The sequence below is a fragment of the Bison bison genome, unplaced genomic scaffold (assembly GCF_000754665.1).
Source record: "Bison bison bison isolate TAMUID 2011002044 unplaced genomic scaffold, Bison_UMD1.0 scf7180017864034, whole genome shotgun sequence".
In the NCBI taxonomy this organism is placed as follows: domain Eukaryota; kingdom Metazoa; phylum Chordata; class Mammalia; order Artiodactyla; family Bovidae; genus Bison; species Bison bison.
The window spans coordinates 8486479-8507283 of NW_011494606.1; the positions used below are offsets into that span (position 1 = coordinate 8486479).

Consider the following 20805-nt stretch of genomic DNA (forward strand, 5'->3'; position numbering starts at 1 on the left):
TGACCTTTTCCAGTCCTGTGGCCACTGCTGAGTTTTCCAAATTTGCTGGCATGTTGAATGCAGCACTTTCACAGCATCATCTTTCAGAATTTGAAATAGCTCCACTGGAATTCCATCACCTCCACTAGCCTTGTTCGTAGTGATGCTTCCTAAGGCCCACTTGACTTCGCATTCCAGGATGTCTGGCTCTAGATGAGTGATCACACCATTGTGATTATCTGGGTCATGAAGATCTTTTTTGTATAGGTCTTCTGTGTATTCTTGCCACCTCTTCTTGTTATCTTCTGCTTCTGTTAGGTCCCTACCATTTCTGTCCTTTATTGTGCCCATCTTTGCATGAAGTGTTCCCTTGGTAGCTCTTATTTTCTTGAAGAGATCTCTAGTCTTTCCCATTCTATGGTTTTCCTCTGTTTCTGTGCACTGATCACTGAGGAACACTTTCTGAAATCTCTTTGCTATCTTTGGAACTCACATCCAAATGGGTATATCTTTCCTTTTTTTCTTTGTCTTTAGCTTCTCTTATTTTCTCAGCTATTTGTATGACCTCCTCAGACAACCATTGTGCCTTTTTGCATTTCTTTTTCTTGGGTATGGTCTTGATCATTGCCTCCTGTACACTGTCACAAACCTCTGTCCATAGTTCTTCAGACGCTCTATCAGATCTAATTCCTTGTGTTTATCACTTCCACTGTATAATCGTAAAGGATTTTGATTTAGGTCATACCTGAATGATCTAGTGGTTTTCCCTACTTTCTTCAATTTCAGTCTGAATTTGGCAATAAGGGGTTCATGATCTGAGCCCCAGTCCGTTCCTGTCCTGTTTTTGCTGACTGTATAGAGCTTCTCCATCTTTGGCTACAAAGAATATAATCAGTCTGATTTCGGTGTTGACCATCTGGTGATGTCCACGTGTAGAATCTTCTCTTGTGTTGTTGGAAGTGGGTGTTTGCTATGACTAGTGCGATCTCTTGGCAAAACTCTGTTAGCCTTTTGACCTGCTTCATTTTCTACTCCAAGGCCAAATTTTCCTGTTATTCCAGGTATCTCTTGACTTCTTACTTTTGCATTCCAGTCCCCTATAATGAAAAGGACATCTTTTTTGGGTGTTAGTTCTAGAAGGTCTTGTACGTCTTCATAGAACTGTTCAACTTCAGCTTCTTCAGCATTACTGGTTGGGGTGTATGCTTGGATTACTGTGATATTGAATGATTTGCCTTGGAAACGAACAGAGATCATTCTGTTGTTTTTGAGATTGCATCCAAGTAGTGCATTTCGGACTCTCTTGTTTACTATGATGGCTACTCCATTTTTTCTAAGGATCTTGCCCACAGTAGTAGTTATAATGGTCATCTGAGTTAAATTTGCCCATTTCAGTCCATCTTAGTTCACTGATTCCTAAAATGTTGATGTTCACTCTTGCCATCTGCTGTTTGACCACTCCCAATTTGCCTTGATTCATGGACCTAACATTCCAGGTTCCTATGCAGTATTGCTCTTTACAGCTTCAGACTTCGCTTGCATCACCAGTCACATCCACAACTGGGTACTGTTTTTGCTTTGGCCCTGACTCTTCATTCTCTCTGGAGTGATTTCTCCAGTATCATATTGGGCTCCTACCGACCTGGGGAGTTCATCTTTCAGTGTTCTGTCTTTTTGCCTTTTCATGCTGTTCATGGGGTTGTGGGGTTCTCAAGGCAAGAATACTGAAGTAGTTTTCCATTCCCTTCTCCAGTGAACCATGTTTTGTGAGAACTGTCCACCATGACTCGTCTATCTTGGGTGGCCCTACACGGCATGGCTCATAGTTGCATTGAGTTAGACAAGGCTGTGGTCTGTGTGATCAGCTTGGTTAGTTTTCTGTGATTGTACTTACAGAGATTATATTTGGTAATTATATTATATTTTGATAACCATGGAAAACCCACAAGAATCTGTTTCGTTCTAACAATCTTAGAGGCTCTTTGACTTGGCCTCATATCTAGGTTTGAATACTGGCTCCATCTTCATCTTGGCTGTGGGATCTTAAATACATCACTTCTGTCCTTTTCCTCATCTCAGAATGGAAAGTAGTATGTGCCCCATCCAGATTTAAAGTGTGTACAAAAGATCTAGTAAAAGTATACAAAGGATCTAGGGCCTGATGTACTAATAGCCACTCAGTAAGTGATAACTCTTACATTTAAAGTTTACTGTCTATTATTATAAATGTGTATGTTTTAGTAACAGCTCTATTACTATATGAAGGATTTATAATAACCTAGAGAAAGTTCTGTGACGACAAATTGACAATATTTTGTTGTGATTATCAGATTGTAATGGCTTACTAGTTGTTCAGCATGTTTGATTTGGGGCTCCATTGACTGATTTACCCTATGAAAACGTAAAAGGGACTGATACATGAACTGGAATGGCAACATTAGAAGTACATTCTCTCCTCATAGAAAAAGATGCCATAGTCGAAGCCTTGCACTCAGGAGGTTGCTTGATGAGTAAGGGTAATTGATTGGCTATTTAGTGCTACAGTAGCCTTGTACATCATCTTTACCTTCTACTGGGGTTGTCAGGACCCCTCTCCCCCAGAGAGTGTTAGGAAGCACTGCCTAATCACCTCTCATGAATTACAGGTTACATAGTTACCTGCTTTTATGTTGCATATTCCTAAAGGAAAAAGCAGAACATTTGGAGGTTTTATTCTTAGTCATTAGCCTGTCATTTCTGCCTGAGTTTACAGCCTCACTTTGGTTGGATTTGGGGAGCTTATATAGACTCATACATTTTTAAAATTTAAACTTTGTATTTAGAAAAGTTTTAAGCATACAAACACCTAAAGAGGTTTGTATAATTAACCCCAGTGCATCCATCACCCAGCTTCAACAGTTATTAACATGTGGCACATACTGTTTCATCTATATTGCCTGTCCCTCTTATCATTATTTTAAAGCAAATTCTAGACATGATGTAATTATCCCTATGAATACTAAGATATATATCATTAAGGAATAGGACTATTAAAAATATGTACAATACCCTTATCATACCAAAAACCCCACTAATACTTTCTTAACATCTAATCAGTGACCAGTTCTCCACAGTTGCCTTCTCGGTCTTTTTTAACCACTGGATTGTTCGTATCAGCCTCCAAGCATGGTTTACACACTGCATTTGGTTGGTACGTTTCTTGAGTTTCTTTTACTCTTATTATAGCACCTACCCTATTCTTGCTGTTTATTTGTTTGCCATCTAGAATTTTCTGCATTCAGGATCTGGCAGGCTATATCCTCATAGTCCATGGGGTCTCAAAAGAGTCGGATACAACTTAGTGACTGAACAACAACAGCAATATTAGTCCTCGTCATGTTCTTTAACTTGTTCCTCTGTTCTCCTATCTCTGGTAAACTAGTAGCTAGACCTAGGCTTGATCGGGTTCAGGTTTGAATTTTTCCCCAAAGCATATGTCGTAGGGGGCTGTGATTTACTTCTTTTTTTTGTCTGTCACAGTACACCAGAAGGCACATTGGCAGTGTCTTGGCTTTAGTCTTTTTGTATGTTGACCTTGATCATGGGGCTCAGTATTATTGGCTTGATCCATCCAGCATATTCTTTCAATGAAACCGTTTTATTGTAGTTATTTCTAGTTTTATTCTCAAGGAGTACCTTGGTGTCAAACATTATGGCCTTCTAATTTGTTCTTCACATGCAGCCAGAATGATCTTTTAAATATTAATTAGATCACATACTACTGTGCTGAGAGCTCTTCCGTAGTGCTTGATTACTCATGAACAGTTAAATTTGTAACATGATCTATAAAGATCTACATAACCTGGGCTTGGTCTGTCTTTCTACACCTAATTTTATGTCATTCTGTCCTTTGAGAGGAAGTATGACTTTGTTCATAATGTAGGCTCTTGAGTAGACTGCATGAGTGTGTGATCTTGGGCTACTCATTTAACTGTTCTGTGCCTTGGTTTCCCCATGTTTGAAAGTTGGCGTTTTAAGGGTATATACCAATAGGATTCTAATGATAAAATAATTCATATAAATTGCTTAGAACGATGCACATAAAATAAAATGCCAAATGTTAGCTGTTGTTTGTTGCTGGCATTGGTGGTGTTATTTTTTATCACTGTGTTGCAGCCACTCTGTATTTTTCAGTTTCTAGAACGGCCAAGCTCTTGTCAGCCTCAAGATCTTTGCACGTTGCTTTGATTATCTCTTGCTGTATAACAAGACCGCTCAAAATGTAGTGGCCTACAACAGTGGTATCATTTACCTAGCTCATGAACATGCAAGTTGGGTGGGGCTTGGTGAGGATGGCTCATGCCTGCCCTGTGCGGTACTGTTTGGGATGGCTTCACTGGGGCTGCAAGCTCTACTTTTAAATGGGCCATGTGTATGGTTGGCAAGATGATGTTGGCTCTTGACTGAGAACTCAGCCTTGGTTCTGCGAAAGCTGTTTTGCTTTCTTTGCTGCACGGTGTCCCTTGGTATGGGTTTTTCATGTTTCTTTGTGATTCACATTTGTTGAGCTTTTTGGGTTTGTGGCTTTAGGGTATTATCCAGTATGTAAATTTTCCAACCGTAATTTCTTCAAAAAAATTTTTTTTTCCATTTTTCCCATCGTTTAGGATTTCAATTGCTTGTGTGTTAGGCTACTTGAAGTTGTTCCATAATAATTACATCGGTGCTGTATTTTTTGTGCTTTTTTCCTCTGTGCTTCATTTTAAGTAGTTTCTATTTCTGTGCCTTCAAATTAGCTAGTTTTCTTTCCTTCTGCAATGTTTAATTTGCTGTTAATTTCATCCAGTTTATTTTTCATCTCCAGAAAACTGATTTGGGGCTTTTATATATCTTCAAGTCTCTCCTTAACATGCTATACTTTCCTCTGCGTTCCTGAATATGTGGAATGTCATTATAATAACTGTCTTAATGTCCTTGTCCACAAGTCCTGTCATCTGTGTCATTTCTGGGTCTGTTTCTGTGGATTGATTTTTCTGCTCTTTTACAGATTTAATTTTCTGAGTGTTAGATATTTAGAATTTTTGTCTGTTGAGTGCTGAAAATTTTTGTATTCTAAATATTCTTGTAGAAGGGCCTAAGGAAAGAAGTAGGATATTTTCTAGTATTTATATGGAGATAATAACTTGTATAGTTATAATGCTCATCTCAGAGGGAACGAGGAAGTAGAATGTATTTTGTTAGCATGACAGTAGCAAAGATTTACAGCTTAGGAGATTTTGAATTGGTCAGTGAGCAATTCAAGAATAAAGAAAAATGAAACGTAAGTTTAGTTTTCATTGTCAGACTCCATTATCTTAGGGAATGGTGAAAGCTCTTGGGTTTTGGAGCTAGTCTTGGATGTGAATCAGAAATACCAATACTAGCTGTGACGTTTGGCCAATTATTTAAACTACCCCCTCCTCCAAGTCTTTTTTTAACCGAACTTCTTTTCTCTCTTTTTTTCTCTCTCTCTTGAGATAGAAATGAGAATTTATACAGGGTACTTACATGTAATCAGAATTCAACAAAATGTTACTGATACTTTCTTCCTCTACCATTTTTTCTACCTTTTAGCTATTTCATTTTGCAACAGTCCTACTTTGAATCACATGCTGGTTTTAAATGGGGATACTAACTATTTTGTTACCCTTGAACAATTACTGTAACTCTTTCTATGGAAAGAGTTATTCTTGAGCTTTAATTTTCATCCAGTTACATGCAGTTGAAGATATTCAGTTGGCAAACAGCTTGCCTAAAATTGCTTTAATAAATTCAAAGTTGCTTCTATTAAGATTTTTATGCTAGTTTTTCTGTAATTCTGTCCTTATTAAGTAAATATATTATTTGAGATGTATGAGGAGAAACTTATTTTTAACTGAATTTAGAATAAATTAATTCTATAAATGGCAGAGGGTTAATATGTTTTAACTGGATGAAGATTTGTATTAGTGTATTAGTTTCCTATGTCTGCTGTAATAAATTACCACAAAGTTGGTATTAAGATAGCATACATTTATTCTCCTGCAGTTCTAGACGTCAGAAGTCTGAAGGCAGTCGCACAGGGGTAAAAGCAAGTGTCAGCAGGGCTGCGGCCCCTCGGGAAGCTCTGCGGGAGGATGGTCTCCTTGCCTTTTCCACCTTCTAGAGCTGCCTTCCTTGCATTCATGTTTTATGGCCTCCTTCATTCCAGAGCCAGCAGTGTAGCATCTTCCTGTCTCCCTGACTCTTCTTCCTTTGTCGCATAACCTTCTTCTTTACTTAAATCTCCCTCTGCCACCTTAAGGACACTTATGATTTCATTTAGGGTCCACGAGCATAATCCATGGACAGAGGAGCCTGGAGGGCTACAGTCCATGGGGTTGCAAAGAGTTGGACATGACTGAGCGACCAGTGCTAACGCTAGCATAATCCAGAAGAATCTCTCCGTCTAAGGAGTTGTCACTCAGTCACAGCTGCAAAATCCCTTTTGCCAACAAGGTAACATTCAGAGGTTCTAGGTATTAGGACCTGGACGTCATTATTCAACCTTCCACAGTCATTTCAAGAGGATACCGAATCCTGTTTTTCAAATGGTTTAATTTTTTTTGCAGCCCTAAAGTTAAAAGATCTGTCAGTTTACTGAAGTCTTCTATTCATCTCCCATTTTATATTGACTATTTATAATTTCACCTAGTGAACTGTGGTGCTTGTCCCAACTATGTCCACATCACGAATACTTAGTGGTGATGATTGACAAGAAAAAGGTTGTCTGATGTCATATCATTTTCAAAGAATTAATATTTCCTAAAGCAGTTCATACAACCCACTTTATAAACTTACTTTTACGGAGTCGTGTGTGTGTGTGTGTGTGTGTGTAGGAATCCTGTAATGGTTCAGAGCACTTTCACAGAAAGTATATAGAACTTTCCCACAAGTACAGCTAGTTAGGGAATTACATTTTTAAAGTGAAGGGAAACATTTTCCTGGAAAAACTCCATTATCAGAGGTGAAGTGTTCAGTAAAATGCTGATAGAATTAAATTCGTAAATATTTTTGCCAGAAAGAAACAAAATCAAGATAGGAAAAACAATAAGGAGAAAGGAGAAAGTATTTTTATAAGTGTATAGTTCCTCTTTTATCAAAATATGCATATTATTCCTGTCATATAATCCTTTTCAGAACTGCCCTGTGTGATGAAGTCTAGTTGGTGTCTGAAGCAGATACAAGATACACTGGAATTAATAACTTCTAGTTTCAAAGATCAATGTTTTCACCTCAGATAGGCTAACACTGTTATCACTATTGGTATTATTATTGTATTTTGTTAAAGAGGTGAAATCCTTGTATTAAAATACAGATGAGAGAGTTAACTTGTAGAAGGAAAGATCAGGAACTATGGTAATTTGCATGACTAGAAATAAGTTTTTAGATTCTTCCAAACCACACTGTCATTCCAATGAGTGTTATAATACAACTTGTTTTCAAAATACAAATAAAAGGTAAGTGGAGCCAATGCCCATACATACTGATACATCCCATGAAAACACTTAGGCACTCTAATAGTGCTTAACGTGCATAGTAAGCACAGTTGTGTAACGATACTACCCCACTTCTGTCAACAAAATTTCAGCCAGGGCAAGAGTTTCCTTACAGCCATGAACTTGGGTTTACCTGACAAAAGGGTTCTTTTCCCATCCGAGAGGTTAGTATAGGATACAATGTGGGCTCTAGAGCCAGGCTGAGTTTGCATGCTGGCTCTGCCATGTATCATCTTGAGAAAATGATACACTCCAACTTCCTCATGTTCAAAAGAAGGTTAATAGTAACTACTTCACAAAGGTTGAGAGGATTAAGTAACCAAAAATTTTACCACACATCTGTTTTGTAAGTTTAAGCTTTTGTTTTCAACTTTAAGAGTAGCATATTTGAATTTCTTAGTTTGAATCATCCAGTACCTGGGTTTCTTCTTTTGGCACAAATGGTGGAAATTGTTGTTAATTTATATGCTCATTGATTTATAAAAGGGAAACAGCTGGGTTATTACATCATTCTGACTGCAAAAGGCTAAAATCTCAACTTTTGAGGGTGACTATCACTTTTTAAAATTCATTAACGTTTAAGCTATTCAGTTTTTATTATATCCTGTAATATTTCAGTTACTACAGGGAATTTCCAATAATTTGCAAAATCAGGAACAAGGTAAAGCAGGATGGTTAAAGATAGTGTTGAAAAGAAACAGGAGTAAATACAGCAGACTCCTGACATGAGATCAGTATTAGCAGAAAAGAGAACGTGGCTGAGCTTCAGTAGTTGAGTTGTAGTCTTGCTTGGGCATAACAAGCAGGCAGGTTTTCCCCTAGCAGTGTCATACGAAATAATGAATATTATAGGGATCTAGTAGGAGTTTATTATTGTTAATCTGCTGAGAGATTCAGGGGAGAACTTTAAATCTTAATCCAGTGAAGGCTTTCTTCTAAGCAGTTGTTATAAGCAGAAATTTGCTTTCTGACTGATTAATAATATAGAGGGGAGGGAAGTTTTAGTCTTGAATAATGTATGATAGTTAGCAGAATTCTTAAATACCTTTGACGTTTCTGCCAAAGTAGAAAATAATAGAAGAGAATGAATGCATTTAGGATGCTGGGGATAGGAAGATGTGATTTTTTTTTTTAAAGTGTTATGTCTTAGCTTATAAATTCATAGAAAATTTGCATTTTCCTCCATTGTCTAGTCATATTTATTTCTGAAGCAATTTCTTTTTATTATCATGATGTAAAATTGTCATATGATGATGTGCTGTGCTCACATGCTGTTTGTAATACCCTTGCTGTTAATGGCACTGTTCTCTTTTTGAGAAGTAAGACTAACTTGTTTCTCTCAAATGTCTCAAAAGAGCATTTGATTGAGACTCTAGAGCTCTTTTTCACCTGGTGAGAGGCTATTTTTGAGTAGGAAAGATTTAAGAGTAGATTTTACCACTTTGTCCGGGATATGACATTTATAGACGAATTGAAGATAACTGCTTCCTAAGTGGTCACTGACTAGTCGGCTGAGGCCGCCTTAATTGGAATTCTGGTATTATCCACTTAGCGTGGAATGTCTGCCAAACACAAAGGCTTTAGTAGGATCGATATTTTTCTTTTATCGATTGGTTCAGCTAATATTTGTACGTGTTGTTTAGTCACCAGTCATGTCTGACTCTCTTGTGACTCCATGGACTGTAGCCCAACAGGCTCCTCTGTCCATGGGATTTCCCAGGCAAGAATACTGGAGTGATTTGCTAGTTCCTTTTCCAGGGGATTCTCCTGACCCAGGGATCGAACCTGTGTCTCATGCGTTGGCAGGCAGATTCTTTACAACTGAGCCACCAGAGAAGCCCCAGTAGTTGACTTAATGTTTAGTTAATCCATCATCATCTATGCTGTGTTAGCTGGAGAACCAGTTAGGGAACTGTCTCTAGCCTTAGGTGACTGGCTTTCTTAGAGTTGATATTTTGCAGGATTTCTTAGGACAGGCTTGCTGGTTCACAATTAAAGATGCACAAATAATTTTAGGTTATCGTTGTACAGGATAACTCTAGGTATTTTTACACACCATAAAGAGAATTCTGAGCAGACCTATTTGATGGAAAAAAATTTACATCCTTGGAAATTTGTGGATGATTTGTAAGAAGTATTCTGTAGGCAAGAGTGTCCTCAAATCTCTTTGCTACATGACTCCATTATCACTTTGGCTGTAGTACTTTTAACTGTGAACTGTCATTCACTTTTTTTTTAAAAAAAATTAAGGCTTATGTTCAGTAAAGTGCACAACTCTAGAGCTCAGTGAATGTTTACATATGTATTTGTTTGTGTAATCACTAAGACAACATTCCACTAGCTGTGCTTTTTTAAAGCAAGAAAATACATTGCATTAAAAGTATTTGCTTAAATTTTTCCTAATTATAAACACAGTACATGTTCACATATTGAAAAGTTGTGATAAAAAAATAAGTCATTTGTAATCCCACCACCAAGAAGTCTAAATGTCTTGATATATAATCATTTATTCATTTATTAAGTATTTTCTGAGTGCCTAATATGTGCCAGGTATTTGAGTTGCTGGGACCACAGCCCTGATAAAAAGTGGCAAACTCCTTGCCTTTAAGGAGATAACACTTTAGCTGGGGGAGAGGGATAATAAATAAGAAAATACGTTGTATGTCAGATGATGATAAATGCTGTGGGGAACAGTGAAGAAGGGGAATGGGGAGTCCTGGGAGAGGAGAGGAAGGGCCATAGTGTTTACACAGAGCAACCAGGACGGTCTCACTGAGAAAGGAACACTTGAGTAAGCACGAGGAGGAGGCAAAGGAAGTTGCTAGATCTGAGGGGAAAAACTTCTTCAGGCAAAGACCCCGACGGAAGAGGTGCTTGGCCTCGTGTAAGAAGCAAGGAGGCCCACTGTGGCTGGAACAAACACCAATAAGCTACTGACAGGTTGGAGAAGGAGCAGGGACCATGCTGTGAGTGGTGCTTCCTCCTGACCTGAGATGTGATTCCACAGGAGGAACAGCTTCGAAGTGGGGCTGCCTGCCAGACCACTGAGTCTAGGGCTTCGGGTCAGGTGGTCGTGATGCAGCCAGGGCGGAGACACACCGATGGAAGGGCGTTAGACCTTTTCAGGACTTTGGCTTTTACTGTGAGGTGGGAAGCCATTGGAGGGTTTTGAGCAATGACTCATCTGATTTAGGTTTTATTACTTTAAAACTCTACGTTATGAAATGTTGTAGACATACCAAAAAAAGTAGAAAATGGTACAGTCTCCTGTACCACCATTTTCATACCCATTTCAGCTGCCATCTCATTTTGTCTTACTTGGTTTGTCCTGACCTCTCAACCTTTCCTTTTTTTTTCCCCCTGAAATATTTTAATACTAGCTTGGACTTTTGGAAGGATCACTCTGGTTTATGTATCGGGAGAAGGGAAGGCAGGACAAGGCTGAATATAAGTATATCCTCTATGGATATTTTTTCTATGCATATATAGCTGACCCTTGAACAACACAGGTTTGAATTGTGAGGGTCCACTTAATGCATGGATTATTTTTCACTAAATACATGCTACAGTACTGCACAATCCAAGGTTGGTTGACTCCACAGATACGGAGGGTCAACTGTAAAGTTGTACTTGAATTTTTGGCTGTGCAAAGAATTGGTGTCCCTAAACCCCGTGTTGTGCAAGGTTCAAATGTAGATAAATTTTTAAACAAAAATTGAATTATACTGTGTCAATGTTATATATAAACTATTTTTATTTACTATACTGGATGCTTTATGTCACTGAATATTCAACAACTTTGTTTTTTAATAGCTACATAGGATTCCATTATATGGATCCGTTATGTGGTCCATTATATGGACCGTGTCCATAGGGTCACAGAGAGTCAACACAACTGAGCAACTAAACACTTTACACACCATGATTGGTTTGATCTTAGATCATTGGATATAATCTTTGCTTATAAACAGTGTGGTGATACATCCCTATAGCTAAATCTCTGCATATATCAGTTCAGTTCAGTTCAGTTCAGTTCAGTCGCTCAGTCGTGTCCGACTCTTCGCAACCCCATGAATCGCAGCACGTCAGGCCTCCCTGTCCATCACCAACTCCCGGAGTTCACCCAGACCCACGTCCATCAAGTCAGTGATGCCATCCAGCCATCTCATCCTCTGTCGTCCCCTTCTCCTCTTGCCCCCAATCCCTCCCAGCATCAGAGTCTTTTCCAATGAGTCAACTCTTCACATGAGGTGGCCAAAGTACTGGAATTTCAGCTTCAGCATCATTCCCTCCAGAGAGATCCCAGGGCTGATCTCCTTCAGAATGGACTGGTTGGACCTCCTTGTAGTCCAAGGGACTCTCAAGAGTCTTCTCCAACACCACAGTTCAAAAGCATCAATTCTTTGGCGCTCAGCCTTCTTCACAGTCCAACTCTCACATCCATACATGACCACAGGAAAAACCATAGCCTCGACTAGACGAACCCTTTGTTGGCAAAGTAATATCTCTGCTTTTGAATATGCTATCTAGGTTGGTCATAACTTTCCTTCCGAGGAGTAAGCGTCTTTTAATTTCATGGCTGCAGTCACCATCTGCAGTGGTTTTGGAGCCGAAAAAAATAAAGTCTGACACTGTTTCCACTGTTTCCCCATCTATTTCCCATGAAGTGATGGGACCGGATGCTATGATCTTCGTTTTCTGAATGTTGAGCTTTAAGCCAACTTTTTCACTCTCCACTTTCACTTTCATGATTATTTCCTTAAGGTAAATTCCTAGAATGGAATTGCTCTGTCAAAGGATATGCATAAATATTTAAAGCTTCTGATATGCATTGTCAAAGTGTTTTTGGGAAGACTTTACTAATTTATACTCCCACCAGCTGCTTCTGAAAGAATCAAATTTCCTTAAACTCTATTGCTGAACTTTTTCATTAAAAAAAAAATGGTTTCCTGTTTTGACAGGTGAAAAAATGATAACTCGTGGTTTGAATTTGCAGTTCTTCAGTTTCTAGTGAGGTTGACCTTCATTTCCGTTTGCAGTTTTAAAAATATGCTTATTCATAACATTTTCTAGCTGTGTGACTTTGGAGAAGTCACTTGGGACCTCTGCTTTTGTACTGTGAAATGGGTGTTGTATACCTGCTTCACAGGGTTTTCATGAACATTGAATAAAAACATTTTGTAGCTCTAAGTTTTAAAACTTTTTGACCATGACCCACAATTTTAAAAAAAAGTCCTACTTTGTGACAAATTAATATAAATATGTTTAGCCAGAATTTCATGAAACAATGAGTATACCCTTACCAAGTGTGATATACTCTGATATTTTACATTTTCAGTCATTTTTTAAAATACCCATTAAATTGATCATAACCCTCTGGCTGTAACCCAGTGTTTTCTCATAAGCTCTGAGTACATAATGCATGTCAGGTTCTCTTTTATCTCTAGTGATTATCTCCTGTAGGTAGTTCAGAAGTCAGCTGTCTCTAGTAGTTTACCTCTGCTGCTAAGTCACTTCAGTCGTGTCCGACTCTGTGTGACCCCATAGACAGCAGCCCTCCAGGCTCCCCCGTCCCTGGGATTCTCCAGGCAAGAACACTGGAGTGGGTTGCCATTTCCTCCTCCAAGTTTACCTCTAGTACATTCATTTTCAGAAAAGCTAAGTAGTAAACAACCAACCAGCCAACCAAATCTAGCTTATTGTATTGCTGAATCAAATTTTTGGTCAGTGAAAAGTGAATGTATTTATTTGGGCTTTTGCGATACCGTTACGACTGAACTGTTACACCATTGTTGTGAAATAGATCTGATGCATGTGAGCAAAACATCACATCGTTACAGGGATTGTTTTTTGCAAAACCCCACAGTGGGACATAGCATCTGACAGAATTTTGCCTATGATTTTTGTTACCTGAAGAGCTGACAAAAATTGGAAACATAAATCATTTTTAGTTATATTTAATTCAGCCTTTTTCAATTGAAAAATAAAATAATACAAAGCTAGTTCTGAGAGCCTGGGAACGGGCGGCCCCCATGCATACAACACCGGATGCTGCTCATTGGTAGATTTGTAGCTGAACTACTTGAGGACCACTCATGCTATGCTATGCTAAGTCACTTCAGTCGTGTCCGACTCTGTGCGATCCCATAGACGGCAGCCCACCAGGCTCCCCTGTCCCTGGGATTCTCCAGGCAAGAACACTGGAGTGGGTTGCCATTTCCTTCTCCAATGCATGAAAGTGAAAAGTGAAAGTGAAGTCGCTCAGTCGTGTCCGACTCTTAGCGACCCCATGGACTGCAGCCTAACAGGCTCTCTAACTATTAGCTGTGACTAGAGGAAACTTGATCAGATGAAAGTGAGAGTCACTTCCAAGCCTAAGGGCTGTTGGAATGAGAATTGCAGAGAGAAATAGAGTGGGAATGGACTGGTGGCATTTACTATCTGGAAAGCACCAAGGAGGATAACATATTTGAGAAGACAACTGTTGTTTCTTTGGACCTCTAGTTCAACATTAAACATGTTTTATATGTTAAAATCATTTTTTGATGATAAGCCAGGAAAAATTTTTAATGACTCCCCAGTTAAAAGTTTGACTAATAAACATTGCTACTCTCCTCCTCACTCCTCCATTTTGAAGTATGTCAGAAACAATTTGGTACAAAAATATAAAAATTAAATTTGAATGTTTACTAGAAAATTACTTATTTAGAGTTTTTAGGAATGTGCCGCATGTATTAACAAGAGTTAAATTCTCATTACCAAGAGGCTATTTCCTTAGATTTCCCTACTGTATTCTGTGAGTTCTCAGAATATAGCATTATTTAGTGGAAATCATCTGGGGAAAGAAGAATATTTAAAGTCTAGTGTAATTGAAAGTACAGTGCTACTTTTAAATGTAATTGAGTTACTGTATATTTTAAAATACCAAGTATTTTATCTGAAATGAATAGGATTTTAAATGTGCAAGTGGGACAGGATGATGTCACTTGGAAGTTATTTAATAAATATTAAGGTTCTTTGAGTACTGAAGCTGTTGCTTAAATATATACATTGAGTGGGTTTATTCGCTCTTTTCCTATGAATTTGAGCACATACTTTTGATCTTTTAAATGTAGCTACTGATTGAAGTGCCCAAAGAAAATAAGTACTATAATCTTTTAATAACTAGTGCTGTGGCTTAATGAAAGGGCTGAGATTGATTAAAAAAAAAAAAACCTCTTAAAATGATGGCTGGTGTATGAGTATAAAACAATGTTACTGTTGAAGTATAATTATATAATTTAGTAATCTTAAACTCTTAATTGAAAATGTTAATTTATTTGATTATAGTTTCTTTAGATATGCTAATTAAATCAAATACTTGATGTCATGAAAATATTTCTGATGCACAATTTTTATGATAACAATGATTTTCTTAAAAAATCTTTTATTTGAACGTGTACTTAACCGGTTCAAAGACCAATGAATTCAGATCATACACTTTTAAAAAAGATTCTTCCAGAAAAGCCATTTTGTAGTCATTGGTGTCACATTTTAAGTCAGTATACTTATGTTATAGCAATGTCCTTTACAATTCTGTATTTGCTTTGTAGTAAACTTGGAAGTTTAAAAAAACATGCGAAAGTGAAATCTCTCGGTCGTGTCCGACTCTTTGTGACCCTGTGGACTGTAGCCCACCAGGCTCCTCTGTCCATGGGATTCTCCAGGCACGAATACTGGAGTGGGTTGCCATCACCTTCTCCAGGGGATCTTCCCGACCCAGGGATCGAACCCAGGTCTTCCTCATTGCAGGCAGAGGCTTCAGCTTTACCATCTGAGCCACCAGGGAAGCCCTGAAAAAAAACCAAACAACACAGCGGCCTTGTTTTGGGTGCATCACTAGATGGCGCTGTTGTGGTGCAACTGTGCGGGTAGCCATTAGTAGAATAAACTTTGCTTTACTTCAGAGTAAGCCTGTGGTGTTTGTGTTTTAGAGAAAATTAAAAATGGGTAAGTAATCACCTGTTACATAACATGGTAATAGAAACACATAGTTGGTAATATGCAGTCATAATCTTTGAGCAGCATCAACTCTGTTAGTAAGATTTCTCTTAGAGGCATTGTGTTGTAAGTAGAACTGGGTGGTGGGGTTGGGGAGGGTTTAAACCAATTACCTGATAACCCAGTGGAATTACAGTTTATGTTATTAACTAGCATAGGACAGTGCTTTTGAGGAAATTCCAGTGTTTGAGCTCCAGCTTGTCTGAAGACATACTGTGCTGAAACTAAATTCTTCAGGCATCACATTTGAAGTTAAATAGTCATTAGCGTCCAACGACTCCTTGCCCGTATCCTTTTGGCCTTAGCAAGTATTGTACAGCTTTTCCTTCCATTTCAAATTCCAAAAATCAAGCTAAAGGTGGAATGTTCTTTGTCCTACTTCCGGTGTATTTACTTCAATGAAGGAGGGAAGTGGACATTCCTTCAACACTTCCAGACCCGTAGTCAGGCACCCTTGAGTTTCTGCTCCTCTCCTACTCTTCCTTTATTCTCTTTATGAATAAGAAGAATGCTTTCATGCATGTACTGTTCGTTGAGTTCCAAGCTAAAAATTGTCACTTGTTCTGTGATTCTTTGGCAGTCTTCGATAGTGATCCCTAAAGCATTCCTTTCTTAGTGTTAACTGAGATGTAAGTGTAGCTTCCTCCACTGTGCCACTTAAGAAGGTCTTTTAGTCCAGTTCGTTACAAGTTTTAAAAGTTAAATAGTACTTAAAAGTTTGTAAAGGTGTAGTTTGCTTTCTCATCTCTTCCTTCATCTAGCCCCATCCCCATGGGCAGCTGCTTTTACAAATTCTGATTTTTATTTCTCTTGGTAGTGGCCTATGTAGCTCTAATATGCTGTTATACTGCTATTTCTTGACTAAAAGATTTGGATACTAAATCCTTATAGCAGAAAGTCAATTAATAATGAACTTTTATGGTTTCCATATTTCTTCCACCCATCTCAGTCAGTCCTATAAATTTTTCCATTGATTACCTCTACAGTATTAAATGGGGCCCTAAAAATGTAATTGTGTGTACTGTGGGTCTGTGTTGCAAAGTTAATGAATGACCAGTGTGTAGCTAGACAGCCAGGAGAACTGGAAGACCACCAGTCACATCTTATGGGGGAACATGTTTCAGAGTTTACTATATGTACACCTCTTTCTTCAGTTACCATTTGTGTAATTTTTAAAATGACAATTGCCTGGAATAACTTAGAAGCTTGTTTTATCACATAAAAAGCCTGGAGGCTGATTCATTGAGTCAATGACATAATCAAGGAACCAGATTCTTGATTTTTCCATCTACTCTGCTTCACAATGTTGGCTTTCTTCTCAGGTTAACTGCCCTCAGGTTTCCGGGTGGCACTCATGGTAAAGAACCCACCTGCCAATGCAGGAAACACAAGAGGCATGTGTTCAATCCCTGGGTCTGGAAGATCCCCTGGAGAAGGAAATGGCAACCCACTCTAGCACTCTTGCCTGGAGAATCCCATGGACAAATGAGCCTGGTGGGCTACAGCCCGTGGGGTCACAAAGAGACACTACTGAGCGACTTAGCACAGCACTAGCTGCCCTCAAGGTCCTAAAATGACTCTTCAAGGCTGGGTGTCACTGCAAATGCAGTATTATTCAAGAGAACATCCCTTCTTATGTGTGTATCTTTTTGTGGGTGTATCCAGAAGCTTCCAGCAAACTTTCCCTGGTTATCTCATTATCCAGAACTACTTAAGGGATTTATTCCTAAGCAGACTTCTGGCAAGGAGGATGGAATTGCATTGATGATCTTAGTGAAGCTCACAGACGTGTGGAGGAGGGTAGGGAGCACCGTCTGAGGTGTGCTGGAAAGAAGCCAGGAGGAACAGTTGGTGGATAGTTAGCCAGCAGTGTCTGTAACATCAAACTCTTCATGGAAGGTATCATCTACCTTGTTTCTTATCTCTCTGCCAGGCTACTTTCTTTTGAAAAATTAAGTAGAAAGTCTGGGAATTGTTTGAAATCATAACTTTCTTTATGTCCACTTTGCTACAATATGTAATTGTACTTAAATTTCTGAAAAGGATATTTGTAAGCTAGGTATTAAAAGAAGACTAGGAAATGTATAATTACTCTCTATTCCCTTGAGCTTGGTTGTATTTATTGGACCCATACCTTTACACTTCCTTAGAACAAAAGTCCATTGGGCAATCTCTTAATATTTGCAGTAGTATAAGCTTTAGTAGTAATTAAAAAAAAAAATCATCATTGATTTTTCTTTTCAACTAAAGCTATCCAAATGACAAATGTTAGCTTTTTGTTTTATTCCTAGATCTAGAGCTTTTATTTTTCTTGGCAAATAGTTTTTTTGTTTTGCTTCAGTTTTTCATGATCTCCCTTTCTTATCATACAGATAGATGCCTGAGAGTTAAATGCAATAATTGTTTATGTTAATTTTTATGAGTGTAAATAAACTTTATTTCTGAAACAAAATTCTGATTTCACTACATTTTCCTCAGAGCCATCTAGTCTTTACATTCCTCTAATTTTCTACATCCGTATCAAATTGTAGAGTTCATTACTGTGTGTAGTACTTATAGAATTTTAGCCCATGATTACGACATTCAGAATTCTTTTTTTAAGCATTTTATTTGTCTATTTTTGGCTGTGCTGGGTTGTCTTTGCTCTGCGAGCTTTTCTCCAGTTGTGGCGAGCAAGGACTACTCTTGGTTGCAGTGTGAGGGCTTCTCATCCCCATGGGTTCTCTTATTGCAGAACACAGGCTCTAGGCCCGCGGGCTTCAGGAATTGCAGCACACGAGCTCAATAGTTGCAGCTCCTGGACTCTAGAGCGCAGGCTCAATAGTTGTGGTGTGTGGATTAGTTGCTCCACGGCCTGTGGGATCCTCCCCAACCAGGTATCAAACTCATGTCTCCTGCATTGGCAGGTGGATTCTTTACCCCTGAGCCATCAGGGAAGCCCAGGATCTCCAGAATTATATTATATATAATATGTATTATACCAAATTTTAGAGTTATTTTATGAACCTTCTGGAAAATACTCAAGTAACCTGTTTTAACGGGTCATGAACTATTGATGGAAGAAATTACACAGTAGATGATTCTCTAAGATTAAAATGTGTGTGTGTGTCTCTCTCTGTGTTTGTCTGTGTTTAGTTTTGTTTCTCTAAGCTCATTTAAAGCATTCCCTGCCAAAACCTATTTGCTTTTAAAGTTGATTTTTAGATTAATATTTAATTTCTTAGGAGAGTTACTCTGTGGTGTTATATAGGACTAAAGGCCTCGATTTTGTGTTATGCTTTATATATATATATTCTAGTAACAGTAATGTCAATAAAGATGGTAGAATATATAAATTGGCTTTCGGTGAGATGTATTTACCCCAAAATGTATCTTTCCATTCTCATATTGTAGTTATAAATCTAAGTCCTATGAGATGTTACTGTGTTCCATGAAGAATTCTGGGGTTAGATCATTTTGCTGCATGCTGGGTTGGTTATTCAGGGTTAAATGGATTTCTTTACTGCAGGACTTCTTAGAACTTTATATTAACATGCTTTATAAATGTTTCAGAGTGGGACACACACGATATTTGCAGTACTTATTTAAACATGGAACACTCAGTTCTAGGACTTTTGTTCCATAGACCATACGTTGGAAAATGCTGGTATTTGATGCAGTTGGTTTTGTGTGAATTGTTATTAAGGAAGTAGTGTGTCTAACCTTTATTTACGAGTGCCATCCAGTTTATTTGAAATAGTATTACCACTTGAACACTTGGGATAATCTGTGTCAAGTGCTTTTCAGATCCTTTAAGAGATAAGAGCTTTGAAATTTCAGGTATAGCTTCTCTACTGCTTTCTGCAGCTTTTCTCTAAAATGAAATTTATCCACATGCTTAATATTGATATGTATCTTAAATAGACTAGTGATAATCTCTCTTAATGATTCTCAAAACTTTTCACTCCAGCCTGGTTTTCTCTGTTGAGCCCGAAAGTAACATTTTGAGTTTCCTTCCTGATAGTTTTTACAATGCAAACCCTGTACGCTTTTGAACTTGGTCAAAACTGAGAGCTCATCTTTCCCTCGTCAAGCAACCCCCAGTTCCTGACTATATTTTCTGTTTACCGTCCTGCTTAGTGGCACTGTCTTCTTTTCAGTTACCCAGACCAGAAACCCAGGAGACAATTTCTTAACCTTGACATTTTTGGATGGATAGTTTTTTGTTGTAGGGTGCTGTCCTGTGCATTATAAATATTTAGCAACATCCCTGGCTTCTTCCCATTAGAAGCCAGTAGCAGTCTTCCTCAGCTATGACTGTACAAAATGTCTCCAGACTTTGAGAAATGTCCCCTGAGAGACAGCTCACTCCAGTTTGATGAACCACTGCCCTATATCCAAACTGTTACTTAATCATACTGTTTCTGCTTTCTTAACTTACCTTTAATCCCTTCTCATTTCTTAATTCCACTCCCTAACCTCCTATCCTTTTTATATTTATTTTTAATACTTGGGATCCTTTGTAAGGTTCTGACTAGCATCCCTATGTCCAATGTTCAGTTCAGTTCAGTTCAGTCGCTCAGTCCTGTCCGACTCTTTGCAAACTCATGGACTGCAGCACTCCAGGCCTCCCTGTCCATCACCAACTCCTGGCGATTACTCAGACTCATGTCCATTGAGTCGGTGATGCCATCCAACCATCTCATCCTCTGTCATCCCGTTCTCCTGCCCTCAGTCTTTCCCAACATCAGCGTCTTTTCAAATGAGTCAGTTCTTCACATCAGGTGGCCAAAGTATTGGAGTTTCAGCTTCAGCAGTAGTCCTTCCAATGAATATTCAGGACTGATTTCCTTTAGGATGGACTGGTTGAATCTCCTTGCAGTCCGAAGGACCCTCAAGAGCCTTCTCCAACACCACAGTTCAAAACCATCAATTCTTCGGAGATCAGCTTTCTTTATAGTCCAACTCTCACATCCATACACGACTACTGGAAAAACCATAGCTTTGACTGGACGGACCTTGGTAGGCAATGTAATGTTTCTGCTTTTTAATAAGCTGTCTAGGTTCGTCATAGCTTTTTGTCCAAGGAGCAGGCATCTTTTAATTTCATGGCTGCAGTTACCATCTGCAGTGATTTTGGAGCCCCCCAAAATAAAGTCTGTCACTGTTTCCATTGCTTCCCCATCTGTTTGCCATGAAGTGATGGGACCAGATGCCGTGATCTTAGTTTTCTGAATGTTGAGTTTTAAGCCAACTTTTTCACTCTCCTCTT

The 20805-nt window shown here is 38.5% G+C and overlaps 1 protein-coding gene across 3 annotated transcripts in view; it reads left to right on the forward strand.

Annotated features, from left to right (window-relative positions):
• Positions 1-20805, forward strand: part of HOMER1 (homer homolog 1 (Drosophila)) — a 140212-nt gene that overhangs the window by 23582 nt on the left and 95825 nt on the right. The window lies entirely within an intron of this gene.